At 39.3% G+C, this 26129-nt stretch overlaps 1 protein-coding gene across 5 annotated transcripts in view; it reads right to left on the reverse strand.

The window, feature by feature from the left end:
* LOC5564305 (protein grainyhead) overlaps window positions 1–26129 on the reverse strand; it is a 682122-nt gene that overhangs the window by 129064 nt on the left and 526929 nt on the right. The gene's annotated exons all lie outside the window — the stretch shown is intronic.

Consider the following 26129-nt stretch of genomic DNA (forward strand, 5'->3'; position numbering starts at 1 on the left):
TCTAAAACAAATGCCATAAAATTCCTTGAACGGATATCATAATTAATTTCCTGGGATACATTTTGGAGGAATCTGTAGCATTTCCTAAGACCGACCGTTGATAAATTCGCCAAGGAATTCATGTGAAAAAAACTGAAAGAAGAATTAGAAAAATCGGTGTAGGAACTCCTTGAAGATATTATGAGATTCCTGAAAAAATCCTCTTACGGATTTCTACAAAACCTCAAGTATTAAGCTATGAGCATTTTCTCGTAAGAATTGTAGAAATCTTTGAAAGATTTCCAAGAGTAACAACTGGAATAATAAGTGGAGAAATTTCTGGAAGAAATCCAAGAATAGAATCTGGGAAAATTTTCATAGTAATTCCTGTAGAAATAGCTGAAGGTAGTTTGGAATACCTCATGTAGAAATAATTGGAGTTGGATTTCCTGCAGAAAAATAATGGATACATATTTTGTCTATTCCTTAAAAAATCTCTGGATGCATTTCTAGCAGTGCTGTTAAGTGTCAAAAATTTGGAAAATTTCAAATGCTTATAACACTTTTCCATGCGAAATATCCCATTAGCAAGTAGTGCCAACCAATAGTAATTTGGAAAATGTCACCGGGAAAAACATTTTCCGATTACTTTTTCCACGGGGAAGGATGATATTAGCAATATTCAATTGTCAAAGTCACGTGATATTTAACAGCACTGATTTCTAGTACAGTTTGTGGGATATCTCTAGGAGATATATGGGAAGATAAAAGCATTCCAAAAAAGATCTCTGTAGAAATCATTAGAAGAATTCCTGAATCGTTTCCTTGAGTAATCTGAATAGGAATTCCAAGAGAATAATCACGTAAGTCTCTTAATGTTTCTCTGGAATCTCTCAAATTATGCACTATGATTAATTGCAAGTAATGGAGGAAATATTTGCATCACGAAGCACCTCACGAGTGTAAACTAGCGCAAAACAAACATGACAGACTTGCGGATAGGTTTAAGGTGATTATAGAACGAAGCCACACCTCAAATTTTCAAGAGCACAAGACTTGAGAACCAAACGGCGCCACGCGTTGAAAATTTATCCCATTGGTCACCACCAGCAAGCAAACAATATGATTGAATTTAAACGCGAACTGTTGACAGATTCTCCAGTCTTGTGCTCTTTAAAATTCAAAGTTTGGCTTTGTTCGCACTCGCATGCTCGGGAGAACACACTAAAAGAAAAAGCAAGAAGTTCGGAAACATTTACTCGTGAGTGAATTTATCATGGTTTATCCATCAAATCGACAGTAAGCTACCCATTAGTATCCAAAAAACCCTAGAAAACCAGAAATTTCGGAGAGGAAACAGCTTTTTTGCCAAAACTCTGTAAAGCTTCGAACATGTTGACGAATCATTTTAGTCTAGTTTACAAGCGAGCACAACAGATGCGAGTAAATCAGCACTCTGATGCTTCGTGTTTCGGTTCAGCAGAGACACGTTCGCCACTTTCTATCACTGATTACAGATAGAAAGAAGAAAAAGTTATCTTAGAGACCAATTTAATCAAAAAGATGCTCTAGAAACCTTCCATTTAAAATGGAAGCTTACATTGAAATTGATCCAAAGTCTGCGAGAAGACTTGCTACCAGCCCTGATATTAATATCTTCAGCCAAGTTGCTTGAGATTGAATTTTATAAAACTTTAATGGTGACACTAGTCCACCATTTTTTTGTTTGAAAAATAATCTCAAAATAATTTGGTATAAATCTGTAGAAGAACCATCTGACCATATTCTTTAGGCATATCAACCCTTAAGAAATTTTGACCTTTATTTCCTGAAATACTCCCACAGTGGAACGCGTCCAGCAAAATTTCCAATTTAATTCCAGCGCCGCCGTTTTCGGAGAGTCACTTTCCCCGCCGCAGCTTCGTAAGGCCCCGGGCCCAACCATCGAGAGGTAAGGTAAAGTGCTTTTCAACATTTAATATTTTTTAATTGCAACATTTTACGACACATTTTTGCGCGCGCGGGGCGTCGTCTGATGATGATGTTGCCTTGCTGAGTGATTCGAGCACACACAAATTTTATTGAGGAGCCTGAGTCTGAGCGTCCTTAGTGGACAGGGACCAGCCAAAAAGAGTCACTCGGCCGCAGATTAATTATAAAGTCAGCGATTATTATCTCAATTTGAGCTTTTATAGTACCTGCAGTCGTGGGTTCGATTTGCGCGCTTTTGCCAAGCTAAGGCGATGATTTGCGAGGGCTACCGTACGGTGGGGTGAGTTTGAAATTTGAAATAAGTTCTGAGGAATTCACGAGGAAATAAAGCAATCGCTTGTGTTTTTTCCTTCACGAAATAAATTTTCTAGGGATTAAATAATGAACACTTTTCATCTGAGAAACTTTCCTGAAACCCTCTTTCAAATACAGGAACAAGATTTGATTGCTACAAATGACTTGTTTTTAAAAACTTGGCCATCGAATTGAAATCCATCCGTTGTCGTAGATCCTCTCTTACTTCTTCCACTTCTTCTGGCAGGTAGATACTTTGGACGTCCATAGGTAACGGAACGGGTTCTTGGAACCTTGGGATACCTTGCGAGTCTATTATTGCTACAATTTCGGTTTTATTACGGTTTTATTACGGTTTTAAGCATCGATTTCTGGTTTTAAGTCTGTTATAAAACCATAACAAAACCTGATCGAATATCTAAAACTAAAAGGTTTTCAGACACATCAAAAGCACCTTACACATCTTTCGAATTGATTCTGGTCAACCAGAGTACTGAAAGCCGGTCCACGTTACCCAGAAATATCCGGTAGAAGTGACCAGCACAGTTTTTGTTTTTTTGGAACACTCCAATGACTTCGAAAGACATTTACCTTAGATCTGGTGTTCTCAAGGAAATGATTTCCTATTGTAACTTGTCGCCGAACATGTTACAATTTAGGCATATTTTGGCGCCAGATGAATTTGAGATGCTGATATCGGTCATGCCAGCTCTAAAACTGTAACCTGAATTGGGGCCGAAGTCATTGAAGATTTGAGTCACCAGATTTTTCTTAATTTTGTAACTGCCAGTTCAAGCGTTAGTTAAGCGGGGCGGGTCAACCGATGAAAGAGGGTTCATCGGTTGAATTGAGACCACTTGATAACAACATGACGTGGAAACGTGGAAGCACTGAATGGAAGTAATCTGAAATAACTTGACCTATTGATTTTTCGAAGAGAACCTGGACTAAAACCAGAAATTTGTCCATAAAACTGTAATAAAACCTAAATTGTCACCAGAAAAGAGCAGTTATCTGGGAGGTTTTCCTTAAAACTGATGTCGTTATGTATTACATTTTGGTACGATGACAGTTTGTACCCAGAAAAGTCATGGACTTTATCACAAGTACCATGTTAGGTTTTATCATGGCTTTATAACAGTCACACATTTGAATTGGTCTTTAAAATCGCAATAAAACCAAAATCAGCGGTACTTGGTATTAGATGGAAGCCAGATTATCCAGACAGTTATCTCTTTTCTTAAGTTTTAAAAGGTTCTTACCAAGTTCAAACCCCCCTTAAGCAACGGTATCCCCCATCTGGCGTTAAAATAAAACTGTCACCCCCTATTTGCACCAAACTGGCTCGGTTTGCTCGCTTACCAGCCAATTCGCCATGCTGCAGCAGCAACCCAATCATGCCCAACTCAAGAGGAGAAAACGCAAGCGTGCATATTAACACGACGAGGGGCTAATAATTTCCCGAAAAAGAATTAATTAGTTCTCCAAAGAGCGACATTTTTATTCCCTTCCCGCGCCACCCCACTCCTTGGAAGACCCATGGGGAGGGGGAAGCTAATCACATTCGATCCTTTTTCGGTTTCGAGAGGCCCACCGTTTGTGTGTGAGTGTCTGTGGGGACACAAAAATATTGCCTTCGATTCTTAATTACTCGCTATAAATTTGGATTTTATTTATCGCGCGTTCCGTATTGCCATCTCGCTCTGGCCCTCCCGTTCGAGTTCGAGTTCGCTTTGGGCTACTGACTGACCAGCAGCGAGGGCTGCGTGCTTGTTTCAAAGCTTTCGGTGTTTTTTTTTTCGCTGTTTGGGGCTGTGTTTCGTGTTTAATCCAATGGAGGGACCGTGTGGTTAATCAGATTTGTAAGTTGGGGACTGGACAGGGTGCGTCGCTTGAAAAATTATTGGTCTTTTTCATTGAGATGCATACATTATTCTAAAAAGAACTTCTTTGAGTGCAAACTACGCTCTTGAAAGTTTTAATAGGAACCATCCCATTATAGTAAAGCATCTAAAGTTGCTCCTGTAAAATAAATGTTACAAAAAAAAACATGTTTGATTTTTTTCCAAAATGTTAGCTTTAAAGCTTCATTTAAACTTTTTTTTTAAACCTCCATGGAAGTATTGAAGCTTTGGCGTGTATAAGATTTTAAAATTGAAAGATTGTATAAGATTTTGAAAATTGAATTAGACATTGCTTCTTTATTTAAACTTTTTCAAAACGTTAGAAGCAGGATTTTGCTTGGTCTTCACTTTCAGGGAAACAATTAAGTTTTAGCCTATAAGTAGTTCTGTCCGTAAAGAAGTATTCTAAAATCTATTGCAATATCTAGATTGAGCTTCGTGAAATGTGAACATATTTTTTTGTTCTGTAATTATGCGACTCTTTATGTTCAAGTGACTACTTGATAAATCTGTTGGAACTTTTATCTGAAACCAAATTGTTTCCAGAATATGAAAACAAAATCTTTTACTCTATTTTGTTCAAACACATCCTGTGCTGCCACTTTGGACACTGATTCGGAAACTTTACGCTCTTAGCTCGAGGATTAGCTCCGATATAAAACGCTTCACCGCGATTGACCGACCATGGATTTGAATTGCTGCCAGCGTCGTTGTCGGCGTCGTCATCAAAATCATGAATATTCAAGTGACCAAATTGGAAGAGCCTCACGGAAGATGTTCAGCTTGATGCGATGGACACTTGGTGCAATAGGGGAATCTGCATAATGTTTGGGGCATTCGATTTTTCACACGCTGCCGACGCGTTTTTTTTTTTTTTAAGAGGAAACAGCGCATTGAAGTTGCATAATTTTCCGGAGCCTGTGTGTGGTTTTCTCGTTTGAAGCCCCAGCTACCGTGAATGTCCTTGTCAAGGAATCTAAATGCCGATTCGCACTTTGAACAATGACTACATGACGGGTTAAAAACTTTTTTTTATGGATAATTTGGTCTTGGTTGATTTCCTGTTACATTTCAAATTTCCCATGTACCGATTCTCAATCTTATTGGTTCTGGATGTTACAAATCTTTGTTCACAGAAAAAAAATACAAAACAAATTTGTTCACGGTTAATTGGACTCCCCAACAACCTTTATGATTGAACACTTTCCGTCAACCATTCCGCTGATCGAACGCTGAAGTCTTATTAGCGGTGCCTAGTTTCCCAGAACAATCACTGCTAAATACTTCCAATTAATTCATGGCGTCCGATCGCTGCGATCTGATCCTTATCAGCGGACTTTGATCGGTGTCCACTAAACCAAGCTCAGAGGGCACACCATCTCACAGCGTAGTATCTGCGCAAGCACAGACACGGAATTAATTATATCTCTCCCTAAACTCACGCCGCGGCAGATAATACAGTTGTGGACAGGTTGAACTACGACTTTGTCGTTTTTTCATACAAAATGGTCTAGTTCGAAAAGTAGAGTCTCGGATTCTGGTGTCAAATCTTAAAAATAATGGTTACCGTGCTGGACAGAATGTTTGGGGGCTTTTAGTGTTCTGATTGTCCTGAAATTGAGCAAGAATTCATAATATTTCAAAAACAAACTCAGTAATTGCAAATCACCCATTTGCAAAAAATGGTACAAATTTATGGATAAGAACAAGTTTTTTTGAAAAGTCTTTTTCTACAAACTTTTTTGTCTTACCAAATTAAACAATTTCACCGAAGAACATCTTGCTTCAAATATTTCTAATAAAATTCCAATATTCATGAAAAAACTTTTTTTTTTTAAATCTTATTCAACTAATTTATTTGTCCTACCAAATTAAACATTTCTGCAGAAGAACTTCTTGCACCAAATATTTCAAATAAAATGGAAATATTTGGTGCAAGATGTGCTTCTGCAAAATTGTTTAATTTGGTAAGACAAACTAATTGGTAGAATAAAATTTTCCAAAAAACCTTGTATTTATGAATATTGAAAATTTTATTAGAAATATTTGAAGCAAGATGTCCTTCTGCGAAATTGTTTACTTTGGTAAGACAAAAAAGTTTGTAGAATAAAAATTTTCAAAAAAAACTTGTTTTTCTCAATAAATATGTGCCATTTTTTGCAAATGGAAGATTTGCAATAACTTTAAAGTTTGTGTTTGAAGTATTGTGAATTCTTGTCCAATTTTAGGTCAATCGAAGCATTACAAGCCTCGGAGCTTGACCATTTTGTATGAAAAAGCGCTCAATGCGCACTTCATTCCGTCCAGCACTGTACTCAGGCTTCTATTTTGTAAGTGCGCAAAATCTGGTGTTCTTTCCGAACCAACGAAACCCTCCGATTGGATTAGTTTTTAGAAGAACGTGGTTTCTTGCGAGGGGGATCGACGAGGGGAAATCACCGCGCGCTCGGCGTTATTATACACCTTTGAATAGCAATTAATTTCCCCCTAGGCTAGGGGGGTTTCGTGTGTGTCCTAGCTCTCTAGATGGTGATGATGGTGTGAGTCTCTTGCTCTGGTGGTGGTGGTTGTTTTGCGGAAATTACTCCGTTTAGACGCGGACTCGTGAATGATACGAGACAGCTAGAAGTTATACTACGCTGTGAACTGACTGTTGATACTAACCGCTCACTTTGGGCCGGAGATCTCTGGGGAGGTACACGTTGTGGTTTTAGAATATGTTGTTTACGTAGTCACTTGTTTGGTTTACGTTGTAGTTTTGTTCAAGTGCACTAGTTGGGGAAATTCCGTCACACAGTTACACTTTTATCACTTGACACACGGTTCACTTCACTGTAAAGTTGGTTGGTTTGTTTCTTCTTTGGTATATTTTTCACAGAATTTTGGTTCACTTCTTGAGGTGTTGGTGGTGACGTTAGTTACTGAATAACGCGCTGATTTTTATATTCTAGAAATTGGACGAACACATTGGTTGACGTTGCATTGAGCTCCAGCACTGTCAATTTGATTGGCGTAAGTCTAAATCACGATTTATGATGTGGTGCGGAAATGGGGTTCATCGCTTTAGGCTTGTTGATGTCTCTCGAATTACGGTTGGTCAATATGTAGTTTTCGCAATTTAAGTTTCGTTTTCTGTGTACAAAACTGTATCCTCTGTATGGTAGTCTACATTATGAGCTATTGGGCTTGAACTGAAGTGATTTTTTGCCGTGAAAAATCGTTCATACCGAAGTGAATCAAAGAGGTGCCCTAGTAGTTTTTAGCCCTATTCTAATCAGTTTTAAAGTATAGCCATATTATGAGTTCCACCACCAAATATGCATCTTTGAAACAATGTTTGTTTTCTGATAAGATATTTTGTTATCTGACAAAAATTTGGAACCTTCTATCCAGTGCCTTTGAACCTTCATAAAGACTGAAAGGTTCCAGATAGTACACAGCAAAAGGGGCCTTCCTTAGCCGAGTGGTTGGAGTCCGCGGCTACAAAGCAAAGCCATGCTAAAGGTGTCTGGGTTAGATTCTCGGCCGGTCCAGGATCTTTTCGCAATGGAAATTTCCTTGACTTCCCTGGGCATAAAGTATCTTCGTACCTGCACGTACCACACGATATACGAATGTGAAAATGGCAACTTTGGCAAAGAAATCTCTCAGTTAATAACTGTGGAAGAACTCTTTGAACACTAAGCTGAGAAGTAGGCTTTGTCCCAGTGAGGACATAATGTCAAGAAGAAGAGGATGATCCAAAAGAGATACACACTTTTTTGTTTATCGTAATGATCGACTGGATGGTGCATGTGGTGGAGTTGCAATCATCATTCATAGGCGTATAAAACATCAATTCTGTATGTTTCTGTTGAAACACAGCTTGTAAAACATACTTTCATTGCTGCCTATTTCCAGTTTTCAATGCACTGGTCAGCAAGTTAATTTGCTACAAACTGCCATGTGGAAATAGATTCGCAATAAGACAATTTTATTTATCATTGGTGACCTTAATTCAATACATCGCTCATGGAATAATTCACAAATTAAATCCATCGGCAGAATTTTATTTGGCGAGTGCTCTTCACGACATTATTCAATTCAATACCCTTCAAAAGTTTACATAACCATGCTGAGAAAGGTGCGGTTCCAGGATCTTTCCATTCTGTATACTTCTTTGGCTTGTCCAGGCATGCCAAGAAGAAGACAATTTTGAAGATATTCCTGATATTTTTGAATTCATGTGCGATAAATCGTAGGGAGTTCTGTTTATTGAACTACTTTTTTAGGTTGAATCAATTATGCACATATTTAAAGTAAAGAGAAAAGGAAAAGATTGTTACTTTTATGTTGTCAATACCTGCATGAATAGTCTTTTTTCGGACAGAAGTGTAAGCTATCGATGCTTAACCATCGACATAACAGGTCTCCTGCTCAATGGATCTCGACAGATAACCAAATGTTCCAATTTTGACCTCTCTTTCCTTTGATTTTATTCCAGCGCACACTAATATTTTAAGAGTCTTTAACCTTTCAATTACTCCAAGCCATTGATTGAAACATGTGTGTAAATGAGTCAGCAATATAAGTCTAATTTTTTTGAAAATATTATGACTGATTGAATTAAATGATGCCTCTCCGTAATAAATATCTATCTAGTGGGCGCAAAGTAACACCAATGCTATAATTTGCGATTTTTCAAATGTTCTGTTGTGGAAATAAAGCTAGCAACTTTCAATCAACAAATTTTCAGAAATAATGATCTTACTTGGTACTGAACAATATGTAAACGAAGAGCATTCAGGACCCGTAATATTGTACTGCTGACTGAGAGCCTTTCAAATTACGTTTGCTCTGCTTCATTGCTTTAAAACATGTGAATCAGTTATTTACAAACGTCATTATTTATAATCCATCTAGTTATCTTAAAAATATTACCGTTTTGATTCGAAATCCGGACACCAAGCACCTAGATAGCTTCAATCTAACATTTTTCAATAAATTTTGTGTAAGGCGATGCATTTTTTTTTTAATTTTTTTATTAGTATTATGCCAAACATTACATTCATTTCTTATATCTAGGTGTTCTGTGTTATTAAACAATACTATAATCCTAATTTGGTAAAACAAATTTGATAAGGCGATAATTTTTTTTTTTTTTTAGAAGTATGTAAATGAGTGCCTTTTGAGAGTAAAAATGTATTAAAATACCGTTTAATAGGATATAGACTACTAAAACACACAATATGTGTGGCATGTCTTGCTTCGAAATCCGGACGCTGAATGAGCCATGCTTCGAATCCAAGCCATTTTTGCTTCGAAATCTGGACACTCTAAAATTATCATAAACTTTTTGCATTTCATGTATAATTGTGTCAGAAATTATTCTGATACATTCCACAAACACTTTAAAGGTTTGATACAATGAAAGAAACAATTATTTGTACTGTTAGGATCAATAAATTAACTTTCGACAGTCTACGCCAAAATATGAACCCACCTAAGGATTAATTCTGTATAGTAAAGTAAATCTGAATTTAATAAGTCAACGCCAGAAAAAGATATCCAATGGAAACTATCATTGATTATAATAGAATAAGAACTGCTGAAAAGCACTAAGCATTCAAGTTTATGAAAAGGTCACATTTTCTTCTTCTGTTTCCAATATGATACAGGAGCGCGAAACGAATTTCAGGAGTTGAAGTTATGTTTTGTTCCCCTGCATAGGATAAAGATATGTAACTGCTTTGTTTAAATATACTATCCTTACCCTTTTCTCATCAGCATGCGTTAATTTACTTCCGTTATTGACAATAGATTGGTAAAATCATCAAATATAACGAAGGACGAAATCATCCATTTGTGTCGAATGATGCAGTTACTCACTCACAATTGATCACTTTCATAAGCTTTTTTAAGTATTTTTAAGTAGGTACTTTTCTATTTTGTATACCGTAGCTGATGTAATTCTATTTCAATTCTGTAAAGTCTTTAACAGAATCATGAATTTAATCCATACAATATCATTTTTTTTCGAAAGAAAAAAACTGGAAACTTGTACTCAATGGAGTCAATCGGTTATAAAATAAAATATCATTTTTTATCAATCATAGATTCATATAACAAGCCAATGGTCAAAATGTTCCAGTAGGAGATTTAAATATTCGGAAAAAGAGAGAATTTTGATCAATTGGAACTAAACAGTTGGTGCTAATAATGCCGAGGACAGAATAACTTGAAAGAACTTTCTATCAGTGTTGTGAAAATCTCAAATTCTCATAACGCATACTTGAGATTTTTTATGCGCGAGTCGTCGATCACTCAATTCAACAGGTTAAAAACTATGGATGAGTGCACTCGTCCGTTTGACTCAATGCCTTGTATTTCCACAGGATTTTCGCACAAACCAATAATTTCCTGTTGGACGGGTAGAATTTTAAAAATTCCGCCTAACGTAAACAACAATATTAGGTTTTAACAGTTTCCTAACAGATTTATTGATTGAATAGTTTCTGACGGCTTGAGCTTGAGATTTAGTAATTTTGCATGAGAATCTCAAGCATGAGACTGATCTCAAATGAGTTTTTTTTATCAAGGGAGAGCTCATCGATTGAGATTTGAGTGTGAGTCTACCAACACTGCTTTCTATCAATTTCAAAAGGAGTCATAACAGATAATCGGCTCGTTTCTTGAAACGTTTGATGTTGCATTATTGATGAGTGTCATAAACTTTCCTGGATATGAAGTGTTCGAAGAAGAATCACCATTTTTGGAAGAGGCACTCAGGGAAAAGTAGCGTTATCTTGTCTGAAGCAAAGTTTTTGAATTCTTGATACAACTTTTGCTCTAGTAATTTCGTCATTCCATCTACAATTTAAGAAAACGTGTTTATCATTGAAGTTGAAGTTTTGAAGTTTTTCAGCAAGTTTCCACTCCATACAAATTATATAGAAGCCAAAAACGAGCCAATCTGCTACGAATTATAACATTTTTTTTCCGTTTAACGGCCAAAATCACCTAATGATACTGTTGGAAAGCTTGAATTTTGCAATGGAATGTCGAATATTCGCCAAAATGTTCTGAACGGGCTTTAAATCACGGGCGTAATTTTAGGAATAGCACCAGAGCTAGGAACGACACGACAAAAACCCGATTTTATCGAGTCGATTGAATCGAATCCTTTACATCAAAGTTTTTTAGTCGATTCGATTTTCAAAATCATTGAAAATTTAGAAAAACAAGCTCTCTAAAAACGAGACTGAATGATCATCATGCATTATATTTTTGAATTTCTTCGATTTAATCACTTGTGAAATTCAAAAGAACACATTAAACATTTCAAGGTTGGTTCAATTTAGGTTTTATTTTCCAACAACTCATAAAAAAAACTTATCACAGTTGCTTGCGAACGGATCAACAAATTTGAACTGTTGAACTGATTGGTTTGTAGATGGTTCCAACGTGTTCGTCACAAACAGTTTCAAAAAAAAGTACGTCAAAGTACGAAGAATCGAATAAAATAAAACTGTTATTTTGTATGGGAGTTCTCATAGCATCATAGCTTACTGAGTGACAGTACAACGTTTACCGGGCCAACTAGTATAAATAATTATGAAGCTTTTAGACATCGTTCGACAAGTTGTTCACAGTAATATCCAACACCAACAGTTTTGATTAAAATTTACAACCGGCATGGCTAGGATTGATGATAAATATTGAACTCAGTGTTGCCACATTTACAGATTTATCTGGAAAGGTACAGATTTTCTGATAGTTTTTGGTACAGATTCTGTACGGTACAGATTACAGATTTTCACGAAAAAGTACAGATTGGTACAGATTTTTGGAATTGGCGATTTTCGTAACACAAAATTGAAGAGATGCGTGAAATTCGGAACTTATTTTCACAAAACTATTATTGAGATAGGGGGAGATCCCCCAGTACCGGACACTTAAGCCACTAAATTAATAATTCGAAAAATATTGATTTTATGGGCTCGTGTTACCCATTTATGATAAATATTATCATTTTTGTAGTGTACAAAAATAAATTTGAAAATAGAAATATGAATTTTGACATTGCGTTTTGATGATGTATTTTAGTACCAAATTGATCGATCTTGAAAGGTGGCACCCAATACCGGACACGATCTGGAAATGCCTCGAATTCTATAAATTCGAACATCATTGAATGTGTGCACTATAGGAATAGTTTATAATTACCAATTCAATGCATTTGCAACATTTACAAGAATAATGTGAGTTTTCCTTAGTTTGCAAGATGCCTATCAAAAACCTCTTTCATATATGATGAAAAATAGCACATTTTACGATGTTGTTCTGAATGTTCATTCTTCTCAATTTTATTGCATGTTTGATACCATGATCGACGGAACCCATGAAAAATGAAAGTATTTTGAGACACTGATGCAATAATAACAAAGATTTCATATAACAAATCAAGCTGTCCGAAACTGAGGGACAGGAGGTACTTAACCAAAATTGTAATTTGTCCATATTTACTTCAATTATGCTACAAAATACATTCATACTATCAAATTAGGATTATGTTGGATCATGCTTACGGGATCCAAAGTATTTTTTCATATTCAAAATAATTACTAAATAGGCTCAAAATTAAGAAAATACGTCAATTTTTTTAAGATTTTCAAACTTTTCTGCTTTTTTAAAAAGGCATGCATATTTCAAGGATGTGTTATTCTACGCAAAAATTAGTCTACATAAGAGCTTTCTTTTCTACTAATACACCATCTTGATTGGACCATGATTTCTCATTGTTTCGACTTTGTCCGGTATTGGGTGCTGTCCGGCACTGGGGGATCTCCCCCTATACTGTTTCCATAGAATTTAAAAATAATTATATAATAGGTGAAATTATTTCAATATAAACTATGCTAAATTCCCAAATTATTTAGGATTTTGAGGGTTTCTTTGCAAATTTTATGTTGGGTGTGGTACAGATTTTGGGTACAGATTTTTAGAATCTCTGGTACAGATAAAAAACATTTTTGAGCCTTCGGTACAGATAGAAATGTGGCAACACTGATTGAACTTAAGAACTTCGAACAAATTACTGTCGATTTGTATGAGCTTTTGCTCTGCTTATAAACCTTACACCTCACGACACTCTTCCTATTGATCAATAATAATCAACCGACGGGAAATAAATTCAACGGAACAAATATATTTTAGAGATTTTTCCAATCATTTACCAACTCTACACGATTTTGAAAGTGTTTCGTGATAAAGAAACTTGTATGATGACTTCGAATAAAAGTTATTCATGCGCAAGTAGATTTCGGGAAAATGTCTAAACTTCAAAGCAGTTCTGACCATTATGATCAAAAATAAAGATATTTGGCAAATAGAAGAGCCCCGTATGGTATTTTTAACGAGCAGTTGAATAACAGAAAGAAAAATTCAATTCAGTGTCAACAAATGACTGAATTTAACTCGGCCTTAATGCCCATTAGTCTTCATTGAAAGAGTATAGGAGTTGATATTCTTTATTTGTAGAAAATGAGCAAAATTTCGCATTTGTCTCATTTGCACCAAAAGGCGCGAATTCAACATGAAACATCAATACATTTGAAAATTGGTTCTTGGCTGACGTTGTTGGCAAAGTGCTCTGACGTTTTACTTAATGAAGGAAGTATCAAAAGGACATTAAAATTAGAATAATTTAAATCATGGTATCAAACTGTGTTGGCTCAAAGATGTTAATTGTTGATTTTTTGTTTAATTAATACAACGAATAAAATGAGTTTTCTTGTTTAAACATCCTATCAACATCTTCAGTGGATAGCAATCCTTCACAGCACGATTGAATGATCACAACACTTCCTAACTCATTCCCCAAGCCCCCCAGTCACATTCTGCACCACACTCGATAATCATCCATTTAGAAAAGCACCAATCATTAATAAAAATAGCCGTCCGTCATCAAATTGATCACTGATTCTCCCCGGGCCTCAAATATCTGCATCTTCTTGAAGCGAATCACTTTCGATTAACTTGTCACTGGCGATCAAGGCCGGGCGCATCAAATTTCACATTTTTTCCTCAAAAACACAATCCGTCCAGCACAACAGTTGATGATGTCGATGATCTTCATCCTTCACTCAATCTTCAGTTCCCCCAGCCCGCTTATCATCCGCGCGCAAAACAAGTCCTCCAATACGCGCGCGCGCCGCATCGGTTTTCACTTCTTCTGCCACTAAACACTTTGTTGCCGTTGGAAATCTGGTCCCCCTCAGCTCCGATAATATGGTAATGACTTCAGGTTATTCTTCTTCGATTACACAGTCAGTCTCCTGATGAAAACCGCACACACAAAATATCATCACTCTTGGATGCACCCAACAACAACCAGTAGCGGCAAAAGATTTCCAGTTTGGCAAGAAAGAGCACTGTTTGCGTTGATTTACGGGGTCCCCACCTCCTCCACCACACGAGAACAAACGCGCGTTGTCTTTCAACCCCCCCGAAAAAAAAAACAGCTTCTGGGCCCACGAGAATCGATCAGCCTACACCCGAAACTGCGCACAATGAGAGCGATCAATCGCCGCCGCAGCCACTCACCCAAAATAGTGCCGTCGCGAGATTGATCACCGACTGAAGCAACCCGACAACCGAGAGAAAGAGTGATCGCGTCGCTTGTCTTGTCACTCACGACGACGACGAGAAAAACCCGAACCGCGCGGTCGCGTAATATTTCCACTCACTTCGATTCGATTGATGCTCGGCTCGCGATCTTCTGCGCTCTCACCACACGGACTCGAATCCACGACACGACACACACGACACTCTCCTAACAGCAAACAGCGCAGCTCGCGTACCGATCTCGATTCATCAACGTCTTATGACAGACTAAATCAACTCGGTGTAATCAAAGCACAATAAACTTGGCTAAAAGGTAAAGTTACAACGAACACGAAACAACAGAAAAAAAACACCCGGGCGACGACGACGACGTCGTAGTTTACCTCTCGCTACCTTCTCGGCTTTGGATAGGGAACAGACGATAGTGGCGCACTGTTGCTGACGACTATGTTCTTATGACGACGACGAAGACAACGGTGCGGGTCCCGAAGGCTTCATACAATGTGCGTGTTCCTTCTACCCTCAGCACGCACGGTGTTGTGTTGGTTTGGTCTGTTGGGCCACTATGAAGACGCGTCGACGACGACGACGACGACGAGTGCGATACGCAACGCGACGCACTTATTCTAGCTGGGGATGACACTGCATGGGAGAGACCAGGGGTTCCCCAAGTTGTGAGGATCGTGGTGCCCTCAGCAACTTTCTTGAATTTACGGCTTCCACACCATCCGACCATTATCGGTAAACAAAACGGAAACGCTGAATTCACAGTATTTTTCAATCAAAACACGCCAATGAATGCATTCACATGATTATATGTTCTGTTAGCTTCATTCTGATACATTTTTCAAGACTAAACAAACAATTTCCTCCGTGCTGTGATTAATTTAAATAAATACAACTAAAAACACGATTGATTTCGAGTTGCCGATAATAGTTAAACAGATTAACACGCAGTTTTAATGGGAGAGACTGTCGAAGAAAATTGGGCTGTCGACGATAGTCAAACTGACATGAGAAGCTCAAAGCGTTGTAAAAATGTTCCCAATAAGTTTTTGACAACTCTGTCGGTGTGAAATGATAGGGCCCATACCTTTGTTATTTTTCTAGAACATTTTGTACAGGAATAATTTCTTGATAACTTAGTATAATCGGTATAAGATTTTCTAAAGAAATCTTCATGTAATAATTCTTTAAGAAGATTCTGTAAGAGTTTTTGATTAAATTCCATTATTGGACTGCTGAACGATTTTCTTGAGCAAATTTTGAAGGAATCCCATTTAGGAGGAAATCATTCAAGGAATTTCCAGGCGAATTCATGGGAGAATTGTTAGATAAATTTTTCAAACAATTTCTGAGAGGATCGCTGGAGAAGTGTTCGTATTTTTCCAGCATGTTCTAAATTAATCTCTGAAGAATTCCTGAAAATTAAAGTTTATAAACTCGCGAAGCAATCACGTAGAAATCTCTGCAGCTTCAAAAATTTACATCAAGATTCATTGCTACGAAAAAAAATACTTTAAATAATGTTCGTACGTATTATCGAAATAAGCTTTGGTACTTTTCAAGGCTGTATAAAATATTGTTTGACGCGTGGTTCAGGATATGGCTCATATAATAAAATGTTCCCAAAACACTTTCTGGCTTCCTTAGGCTCAAGTTATAGTGGACCCCCGAATATTGGATTATTAGCAGGATAATGTATTTTTAAACGCAAAATCACAAAGTTCTGTTGAAAAGTCTGTTCTATGGCGTTGATATACGCTACACTTCTATCAATATACTGGAAGATTCCCATTCCCTTTCCCATTATCGATTTAGGCCCTCTCAAACCCTGATTTGCCTTGCCTCTATACAGTTTAGTTTACTAGCCAATAAATTTTTAATGCTATGAGAAATTTTATTCACGATTCCGGAACCCTAAGAACCCGGGGCGCGGTGCGGACCACACCCTCCGCACCACTTGTAGCTACGCGAATCTATGACATTTGGTCGAAAGACATTTGGTTGAATCGACCAAATGTCCTTTCGACCAAATGTACTTTCGACCAAATGCCATTCGACCAAACGTCTTTCGACCAAATGTCATTCAACGAAATGTCCTAAAGCCTAGCTACGCTACTGTAAATGGTACATGTAGAACACGATTGAAATATGTTCGTGACAGTCTACGATGTGAATTCTGAGATTTCCTTAGTTATTCTGAGATATCGAAAAGAACTATAGGATTCCGGTGAAAATATAGAGATCTTCGAAGGAATTTGGATTGTCCATGGTAATTCTAGCATATTATCGTAATTTTGTGGTTCTCTAAAAAATACTAGGATTTCAGAGGGAGTTCTAGGATTTATATACAAATTCTGAATGTGACGTGGAGAACATTTCCCAGGAAATGGGATTTCTCGGGATTCCCGTTTACCGAGAAATGTTTTTTAGTTCCCCGGGATTTCCGTATTTCCCGGGTAGTTCTATTAAAAAAATATATAACCATCTATTTTCAAACAAAATCCATCCCACAGTTAACTTTTCATATCATTCCAACCAATGACCTCACTAGTTTTTCAAAAAACATTCCCAAGTAATCAAATAGCACTATAATTCGGCCTGCGTATTAATAAAGCCTGTTCACGGTAAAACTGGAACACCAAAATAATAGCAACAAAACAAAACAAAAAATACTCATAATTCAACAAACACAATTGTATATTTCAGACTACCGGGGCAATATCTACATAATAATCAGTTGATTAAAATGTCAATCCTTCTTTCTGTAAAATTCTCGAACATTCTGTAATACACCTGCCATCAGGTTTCGTACGGTATCCTCAGATACGTCCTTGGATCCTTTTCTCCATCTTCTCTTGAAATCATCGATACCATTTGCTTTTTTTCTTAGTTTCTAAGAGTTTCCGCCTCAATAGAGCCCAGTATTCTCTTCTCTATTGGACGAAGTTCTGGACATTTGGTGGATTGGCTGTATTTAGCACGTAATTGACAAAAGGCCAAATAAGGCCAAAACAGAACTGGAGAGTCGTGGCTTCTTATAAACGATAGCAATCGCTTTTGAAGACATTCTTTCTTGTACTGGTAGAGACGAAACTTTTAGATTTTCGACCACAACTCCATATGGCCTGCCAAATCAAATACTTCTTCGGGAAATTGTCTATTCTTTGTACGAAAATGCTCAGCAACAGCGTTTCTTTTCATTGCGGTATAAAAAGTCAGTCTCAGAAGTTGTTTCAAGTCTTCACCAACGTATGTTTCGTCGTCCATTGTGAAACATGATTTTTTTTTTGTATAAAATTAGTGTAAAATTCCTACGCACGAAATTTTGCAGAGAAATTTTGCTTTATTGATTGTTTACGTCTTCAGTCTTTCCCTCTGCTTTACCTTTTGTACGTATGGTTTGGACCTCTCAATTTTGCGAGCAACATTTCGCACAGAAAGACTGGAATTTTTCTCAGTGATGGCTACCACCTTCTTATCCATTCGTCAGAATCATACTTTTCGATTTGTTCCACATCCAACCTTCCGATCCATGGTAAAATGATTTGCGAACATGGTGCTTTTCGATAGCACTAGTTTCTTGACAAGATCGCGTTCCGATAAATTCTGATTTTGCTGCCATCCAACGCAATTTCAGTGAATAAAGTGGAGAGTTTCAGCTGTCATATAAGTGAAACGTTTCAACGAAATAATTCAAAACCTACACTGAAATAGTAGTTTACGCAACAAGTTGCAGAATGATGATTTTTACAGCACGAGTCGTAAATTTATCCTACGAGGCTTGCCGAGTAGGATAATTATGACGAGTGCTGTAAAAATCAAGTTCTGCAACAAGTTACGTACAACATTTTTTGCAATTTCGTAGAAGACCATTGAGGGTATCAGAAATTATATCGGAATGCATTCACCATCGTTTTACAATTTCTGAAAAATTGTTGTGTAATGATTCATTACGCAACTCAAAACAGTTGCGTAATGAGAAAGCGTTGCGTAATGAATCAGCACTGGTTTCAGTTGCGTAATGACTATTCCCGCACTGCATACTTCAGTGCAGGAAAGTAGGCTGTTTCATGACAGATTGGCGTGAGAAAAACAGCCTATTACGATGAGAAATTGCAAAAAAAACTGTTCGAAATTTATTGTGAACATGCTTTATAGCGATGTGAGTTATTAGAAGGTACGGCCGAAGCATCAAACTAGTATTTGTGATAACTTCAGTTTTGAAGTGATACTTGTGCGATGTGTTAAGCACTTCAACATCACATCTCTTAAAGTCGTAGCAGAAAATATTGTCTTGTGCATCAGTTACAGACGAAATGTCGCATTTCAGAACGAATGGTCATATGGTAAGCTAAATAAAGTGAAATGTTAAGGGCATATGCGTATACTATATGAAATCTTTTACAGCCCTTGTTCACGTCCGTCTACAGCCTATCCGCTGCTTCTTAACAGCAGCACCTACACCAAGATGCCACATTACAGCTTCATTTTCTGCATTTGACCGTATTTTGTAGCATCGGCATGTCCCCAATAATTGCCAAGCCAAGTGATAGTAATGTTCTACGAGTTAATTTGATAATAAAGTGTAGTGGAATAATCCTGTACGTTTGTTCTTATTCCTGTTAGAAACAACCTCCCGGGAAAATACCACTGGTCCTAAGTTACAGATTTTCGGTAAACGATTACCGAATGTTCAGTAATTTTGACAGATTCAATCTCAATCGCAAATTAAGGACCGTTCGGTAATCTTTTCATTTACCGAACCGGCTACCGACCGCTCAGCTGTTGAGATTTCGGTAAATAGATTACCGACTTCGGTGATTTGTTCTAAGTGGGTAGCGTTCAAAACAAAGCAACAGACTTTTTTTAAATACATGAGTACATTACTCACAAAAAATAGAAATAATCGTACACATTCTATACACCATACACAACCATTGATTCAAAAAAAAATTCCACCAAATTTGCTTCATTTTCACGATTTACAGAATTGTCTGGGATTTCCCGGGTTATGACAACTTTATTTCTAGTTTCCCGAGAATTAAAATCCTGGGAAAATTAGAACCTCAATTCCGGTTATTCTGACATATCGGAGAAAATATTGAAATTTGTTTTTGATTTATAGTTCGAGATTCCGATAGGCTCTGAGGATTTTTTTTCTAATAATTCTGGGAATCCTTCTGCCATTCTGAACTTTTAGGAATTTGATAAAAGTTCTGTGACTGCGGTGATAATTTTTGAGATTAAATATGAATCTACTAGACAATAAATATTTCTGAATCTTTCGAGAATCTTCGATACTCTGTTCAGAATCTTTGAGACTCCGATCAGAATCTTTGGGATTATTAAGGAATCTTTGTGGCTTCGATGTGAGTCTTGCAAAATCTGATGGGAGTCTTGGAATTCCATTGTCATTCTTTGGAATTGATGGAAAAGTCTCTGGAATTCCATTGATAATCTTCAAGATTCTGGTATGAACCTTCTTAATATGTGTAGGAATCTTCTGTATTTTCTTGAGAATTTTTGATAAACCGGTAAAAATCTTTGGAATGTCGGTAAAAATCCTGTGGTTTCAGATACATCCTCACCAAATACTTCAGCAGACAATTTTGCTTCTTTTTTTTTAGTATTTGCATGGATTTACTCTAACAAACCATTAGTATAATGGTATAGTATAATGATAATTAACTTAAAGTAGCACTGTGATTTTCGTCAGATTCACTGTATGCCGTTATGTCTCAAGTTCCAAGCATTACTCATATTCCGAACAGTGGCAGTTTTTTTTATATTCAATCTTATATTTTCAACCTTTTTTGTTACGGAGGGCTTTAAATGTACAAGAATTGATTAACCTGTGCAGAAACTTCGAAGATTTGATTGAAAAATCACTGTTTAAAGTCGGAATACGAGTCATGTTCGGAATTTGAGACAAAACGATATTATCTCGAAGATTAATTATATTTAAAGATGAGCAAAACGGCTCATTTCAGTGAACGGATCCGATCCCAATCATTCATTTTAGCGAGCGAATTGAAAAAAGAGCGGTGACTCCCTGTTACGCGACAGCCTTCGTACCATTAGCTCTCTCATTCTCCGTACCGTACATTCTTCTTCAGAAACTAACGATATTCGCGACTACGAAACAAAAAAAAATTACAAAGCACTCGCACATATGGAAAACCTCATAAGAAACTGTCATCGTGTGCGTGAAAAAAAAGCAAAATTATATCCCTCCTTGTTTTTCTCACAGAAAACCGAAAACACATCAGCAGCTTCGTAGTCGCGAATACCTAATCGACTGATTTAACCTACACGAACAAAAAACAAGAAGCAAAATGTGTTTTACCATTTAGGTGGGTACTTTTTCTCTCTATCTTTCATCTGCCTGTATGCAAGTGGGCGGGGCAAATTACTCAGAGTCCTGAGAGACATACTGAGAGTGCAAAGCTGCAGCAATCTGAGTTTGCATGTGTGCCGTAACGCGCAAAGCAAGACACGTGTCAAGCGTTATAATAAAGTCGGAAAACGAATGAAGGAGAAAACGAGAAAATAATTCTTCGTTGTGTTCGTTCTTTTCCGTGTCACTTTTTGTCCGATCCATACCATCCTCCCAAAAAAGAGCCAAAGATCACTCTTTCTTTTGAGTGATCCGGATCTTTTGAATGGCTCCGATTCTTTTTGCACATCTCCAATACCTACCTACAACTTTCCAACCCAATCTTAAAGTTTTTTTTCTTCCATGAACGCACAGATTTTGAAAATTGAAAAGTTTTAATTAAATGAATCAACTTTCAAATTTTAAAACACCATGAGCGGTTATGAAAAACGAGTGAAAGTGGTTCATTGAAAGTGGTTCACTCGAAAACATATATAAAAACTGACTCATATTCCGAACGCTTCAGTGGCCAACAGTGACTTCAAATGCATCTGATTAGCATTAGCACTAAGCAATTCGAACAAACTCGTAGGTGGTACAGTCCTGAACAGTTGTATGGGGGTTGCCTCCTCCCCGTCCGTTACCAAAGTCAAAGATTTGGACTTAGACAAGATTGACGCATACTCCAATAGTTAAGAGCTGTCCTGGCCACGTCCTTGCAAATGCTGAGGAATGGGAAGGAATGATTAATTAAACACCTATTTAAGAAAGATGCAGAGAACCCTACGACCCTCATAGGTGTTACGGAATATTTTGGAATGTTAATGGGATGGAAAAGGCCATAGGATACGTTTGGCAGACGCTCTGGCACCTATGAATAATATTTTGGCATTGGTTCATATTGGAACAAACTCTGTGACTTCAAATGCATCTGATAAGCATAAATTAGCTGATATTTGAGATAGTTCTAATTTGTTAGCAAAATCTAACTGTTAGCTGTTGGATGATCCGAAAAATGTGTATTAAAAATTGTCTAGTATTGTTTATAAGTTAAAGTATGGAACAACCTTTTGCTTCTAATCTGTTCTCATTTTGTCTCATATTCCGAAAACTTTGATTGAAATTCTGAACAGCACGAAACCGTTTTGCTTCAATTTCCGAAAATGATTCGCATACCGAACAGTGGTAATTTCAAAGGTAAGCATCGATAATTTCACAACTTTTGAATGTAGAGACTTTGACCATCGAAGAATTGATCATCCGGTCAAAAAATTTGATTGATTTTATTTAAAAACGTCGAGTTTTCGGAATATTAGTCATGTTTGGAATTTGGGGGCGATCCATTAATTACGTAAGACAATTTTCGGGGTTTTTCAACCCCCCCACCCCCCATTGTAAGATTTTTTGTATGAAAATTAAAAATAAATTGTATGGCGCGTAAGAAATCTCTAACCCCCCCTCCCCCCATAAACCCTTACATAATTAATGGACCACCCCTTGTGACAAAACGGTAAATCGCTGAAACACGCGAAACATTTCAACTAAAGCGTTATACAAAAACCGAGTGTTTGGAATAGACTCATCATTCGGAATTTGAGATTAAACGGTGAGTTTGATCTGACGGAAATGTTTCGTTCCTGACACTTGGCAAAACTTGCATGATTTTATGATTAAAACGCCTTCAAAAAATATCCGTTTATTAGTTTTGATTAAATTTATTGAAAAAAAATCTTAAACAAAAGAGTTTCTTCTTTGTAATAAACTACATATACGATTTCTCAAATAAACCACTTACAATGCAAATATGACTAAAAAAATCTGGTTCGCTGAGCTCTGAGGTACATTGGCGCCTTTCATCAACCAGTAAGGAGATTCCAAGTTGAATAAATCTGAACAATTATTGATCAAATAATAATTCATGAGTACTGCTAAGGAAGCATCTCTTCCGATCTGATAGGGTCAGTAGTGTTTGATCCTTTGCTCGTGTCGCTTGCTCCTGCGGGGGCGGGTGATGTGAGCAGGATCAATCGTGTTGCGCGTCGCTCGCGCGGCATGAATAAATAGTGGCGTGATTCGCGGATAGGGTCAGTAGTGTTTGATCCTTTGCTCGCGTCGCTTGCTCCTGCGGGGGCGGGTGATGTGAGCAGGATCAATCGTGCTGCGCGTCGCTCGCGCGGCATGAATAAATAGTGGCGTGATTCGCGGATAGGGTTAGTAGTGTTTGATCCTTTGCTCGCGTCGCTTGCTCCTGCGGGGGCGGGTGATGTGAGCAGGATCAATCGTGTTGCGCGTCGCTCGCGCGGCATGAATAAATAGTGGCGTGATTCGCGGATAGGGTCAGTAGTGTTTGATCCTTTGCTCGTGTCGCTTGCTCCTGCGGGGGCGGGTGATGTGAGCAGGATCAATCGTGTTGCGCGTCGCTCGCGCGGCATGAATAAATAGTGGCGTGATTCGCGGATAGGGTCAGTAGTGTTTGATCCTTTGCTCGTGTCGCTTGCTCCTGCGGGGGCGGGTGATGTGAGCAGGATCAATCGTGTTGCGCGTCGCTCGCGCGGCATGAATAAATAGTGGCGTGATTCGCGGATAGGGTCAGTAGTGTTTGATCCTTTGCTCGCGTCGCTTGCTCCTGCGGGGGCGGGTGATGTGAGCAGGATCAATCGTGTTGCGCGTCGCTCGCGCGGCATGAATAAATAGTGGCGTGATTCGCGGATAGGGTCAGTAGTGTTTGATCCTTTGCTCGTGTCGCTTGCTCCTGCGGGGGCGGGTGATGTGAGCAGGATCAATCGTGTTGCGCGTCGCTCGCGCGGCATGAATAAATAGTGGCGTGATTCGCGGATAGGGTCAGTAGTGTTTGATCCTTTGCTCGTGTCGCTTGCTCCTGCGGGGGCGGGTGATGTGAGCAGGATCAATCGTGTTGCGCGTCGCTCGCGCGGCATGAATAAATAGTGGCGTGATTCGCGGATAGGGTCAGTAGTGTTTGATCCTTTGCTCGCGTCGCTTGCTCCTGCGGGGGCGGGTGATGTGAGCAGGATCAATCGTGTTGCGCGTCGCTCGCGCGGCATGAATAAATAGTGGCGTGATTCGCGGATAGGGTCAGTAGTGTTTGATCCTTTGCTCGTGTCGCTTGCTCCTGCGGGGGCGGGTGATGTGAGCAGGATCAATCGTGTTGCGCGTCGCTCGCGCGGCATGAATAAATAGTGGCGAGATTCGCGGATAGGGTTAGTAGTGTTTGATCCTTTGCTCGCGTCGCTTGCTCCTGCGGGGGCGGGTGATGTGAGCAGGATCAATCGTGTTGCGCGTCGCTCGCGCGGCATGAATAAATAGTGGCGTGATTCGCGGATAGGGTCAGTAGTGTTTGATCCTTTGCTCGTGTCGCTTGCTCCTGCGGGGGCGGGTGATGTGAGCAGGATCAATCGTGTTGCGCGTCGCTCGCGCGGCATGAATAAATAGTGGCGTGATTCGCGGATAGGGTCAGTAGTGTTTGATCCTTTGCTCGTGTCGCTTGCTCCTGCGGGGGCGGGTGATGTGAGCAGGATCAATCGTGTTGCGCGTCGCTCGCGCGGCATGAATAAATAGTGGCGTGATTCGCGGATAGGGTTAGTAGTGTTTGATCCTTTGCTCGCGTCGCTTGCTCCTGCGGGGGCGGGTGATGTGAGCAGGATCAATCGTGTTGCGCGTCGCTCGCGCGGCATGAATAAATAGTGGCGTGATTCGCGGATAGGGTCAGTAGTGTTTGATCCTTTGCTCGTGTCGCTTGCTCCTGCGGGGGCGGGTGATGTGAGCAGGATCAATCGTGTTGCGCGTCGCTCGCGCGGCATGAATAAATAGTGGCGTGATTCGCGGATAGGGTTAGTAGTGTTTGATCCTTTGCTCGCGTCGCTTGCTCCTGCGGGGGCGGGTGATGTGAGCAGGATCAATCGTGTTGCGCGTCGCTCGCGCGGCATGAATAAATAGTGGCGTGATTCGCGGATAGGGTCAGTAGTGTTTGATCCTTTGCTCGTGTCGCTTGCTCCTGCGGGGGCGGGTGATGTGAGCAGGATCAATCGTGTTGCGCGTCGCTCGCGCGGCATGAATAAATAGTGGCGTGATTCGCGGATAGGGTCAGTAGTGTTTGATCCTTTGCTCGTGTCGCTTGCTCCTGCGGGGGCGGGTGATGTGAGCAGGATCAATCGTGTTGCGCGTCGCTCGCGCGGCATGAATAAATAGTGGCGTGATTCGCGGATAGGGTCAGTAGTGTTTGATCCTTTGCTCGTGTCGCTTGCTCCTGCGGGGGCGGGTGATGTGAGCAGGATCAATCGTGTTGCGCGTCGCTCGCGCGGCATGAATAAATAGTGGCGTGATTCGCGGATAGGGTCAGTAGTGTTTGATCCTTTGCTCGTGTCGCTTGCTCCTGCGGGGGCGGGTGATGTGAGCAGGATCAATCGTGTTGCGCGTCGCTCGCGCGGCATGAATAAATAGTGGCGAGATTCGCGGATAGGGTTAGTAGTGTTTGATCCTTTGCTCGCGTCGCTTGCTCCTGCGGGGGCGGGTGATGTGAGCAGGATCAATCGTGTTGCGCGTCGCTCGCGCGGCATGAATAAATAGTGGCGTGATTCGCGGATAGGGTTAGTAGTGTTTGATCCTTTGCTCGCGTCGCTTGCTCCTGCGGGGGCGGGTGATGTGAGCAGGATCAATCGTGTTGCGCGTCGCTCGCGCGGCATGAATAAATAGTGGCGTGATTCGCGGATAGGGTCAGTAGTGTTTGATCCTTTGCTCGTGTCGCTTGCTCCTGCGGGGGCGGGTGATGTGAGCAGGATCAATCGTATTGCGCGTCGCTCGCGCGGCATGAATAAATAGTGGCGTTAAACGGGTTAGGCGTGAATGTATCATGGATCGCATCACCAATCGCTGGTGACTCCCAGATCTTTACCTTATCCCACTAACCCAATATCCCTTCCATGACAACTGTGGAGATGCAGAAGATTCTTCGGTCT

This window comes from Aedes aegypti, chromosome 2 (assembly GCF_002204515.2).
Source record: "Aedes aegypti strain LVP_AGWG chromosome 2, AaegL5.0 Primary Assembly, whole genome shotgun sequence".
In the NCBI taxonomy this organism is placed as follows: Eukaryota; Metazoa; Arthropoda; class Insecta; order Diptera; family Culicidae; genus Aedes; species Aedes aegypti.